The sequence below is a fragment of the Pteropus alecto genome, unplaced genomic scaffold (assembly GCF_000325575.1).
Source record: "Pteropus alecto unplaced genomic scaffold, ASM32557v1 scaffold86, whole genome shotgun sequence".
Lineage (NCBI taxonomy): Eukaryota > Metazoa > Chordata > Mammalia > Chiroptera > Pteropodidae > Pteropus > Pteropus alecto.
In genome coordinates this window covers 2,943,438-2,945,075 of record NW_006442109.1, presented here as the reverse complement: position 1 = coordinate 2,945,075, position 1,638 = coordinate 2,943,438, and the positions used below count along the sequence as shown (strand labels likewise).

Here is a 1,638-nt window from a genome sequence, read left to right as displayed (position 1 = left end):
TAATCTTGGAAGATTGTACTAACTGTTTGAATAAATCAGTAAAACATTTTGTGAACTCTTCTGATAAATATTTAGCCAGTTCAAGGTAACTGTTGGGTTTATTGTATGCTCTACCTGATTCAGCTGACATAAATGAACTTACCTCAAGTAATAAAAGTCCTATAGACTCCTGTTTTATTTTTTTCATTTATTTTTTATTATTATTATTTTTTTAAATGAAGCAAACCTTGGTTGACCTCACAGATTGCAAGGACCTTGTCAGCATACAATCCCTTATTTTTTTATTTTTCATGTTTTACGCCTACAGCACCTGGTCTTCCTAGGCGGTCTCTCATCCAAGTACTTAGTAACCAGGCCCGACCCTGCTTAGCTTCCAGGATCAGCCGGGATCAGGTTTGTTCAGGGTGGCATGGCCGTAGACCATAATGACCTTTTGTTGTGGTGGTTTAGCACATTTCTGGACCAAAAATTTTAGGTGAAAATTTTTAATAGGTGAAAATTTTTAAAAGACTGTTCATGAATGAAAAATAATATTCAAAATTTATGATGAGCATTTCAGATTTGTGAGGGATGATGTTGTATGTAATTTTTGTCACTCCAACGTGATAATGGATAACTTGAGCTGCTGGTCACATTGGTTTCTTTTTTTTAGTATGTATTTCTACTCAATTAGAAATCCCAAACTCACAATGATAAGTTGCTGAGAATAGCAGCAGATGTTAGTTTTCTTTCAGATAATTCTAGTTACTATTTGCATTGATGTGGACCCCATATTTTCAAATGACAACATCCAGCATCCCACAGGCACTGCAATAAGCCTTTGCTATGCCTCTCATCAGGAGCCAAAGTCGATTCCATCCTGTCTCCTATGTACTAGTTTTCTCTTGCTGTGTAACAAATAACCACAAACTGCAGCTTAAAACAACACACAGGTGTTACCTCACAGGCTCTTTGTGTCAATAGTCCAGCATATTTTAGCTAGGTTCTCTGCTCAGGGTTTCACAAGGTGAAAATCAAGACATCAGCCAGCTGTGTCCTTACCTAGAGGTTCTTCAGGGAAAGATCCATTTCAAAGCTCCCTTGGGTTGTTGGCAGAATTCATGTCCTTTTGGTTGTAGAACTGAGGGTCCCATTGTCTTGCTAGATATTGTCCAGGGACCACTGTTAGCTCCTAGAGGTCACACTCAGATTCTTGCCATGTGTCTCCCCATTTCAGCATTTGAGAATATCCCTCTCATTGAATATCTCTTATACTTCAGTCTCTGACTTTTCCTTCTGCTATCAGCCAGAGAAAACTCTCTGTTTTTAAAGGGTTCGTGTAATTAGGTCAGGCCTACCTGGATAATACCTTTATCTTTAGGTCAGTTGATCAGTAATTTGAATTATTTGCAATCTTAATTAGTAAATCTTAATCAGTAATCTTAACCTATAAATCACTTTGCCATGTAATGAATTCTTTACCATGTAACCTCATTGCAGGAACAATCCCGGAGGCAGAGATCACGAACAGCATCTTGTAATCCTGCCTACCACACTCAGCCTGGTCTGGACAATCACTGGCTTTGTACAGAATAATGTGACCCTAGGCCTCAAGGAACCTTGCAGCTTCAGTTTTGCTCCCTTCGAAATGCTCCTTCT

General features: G+C 38.6%; 1 pseudogene; it reads right to left on the bottom strand.

The window, feature by feature from the left end:
• Positions 1-298: 298 nt before the first annotated feature.
• LOC112469810 lies at positions 299-421 on the bottom strand (annotated as a pseudogene).
• Positions 422-1,638: the final 1,217 nt, after the last annotated feature.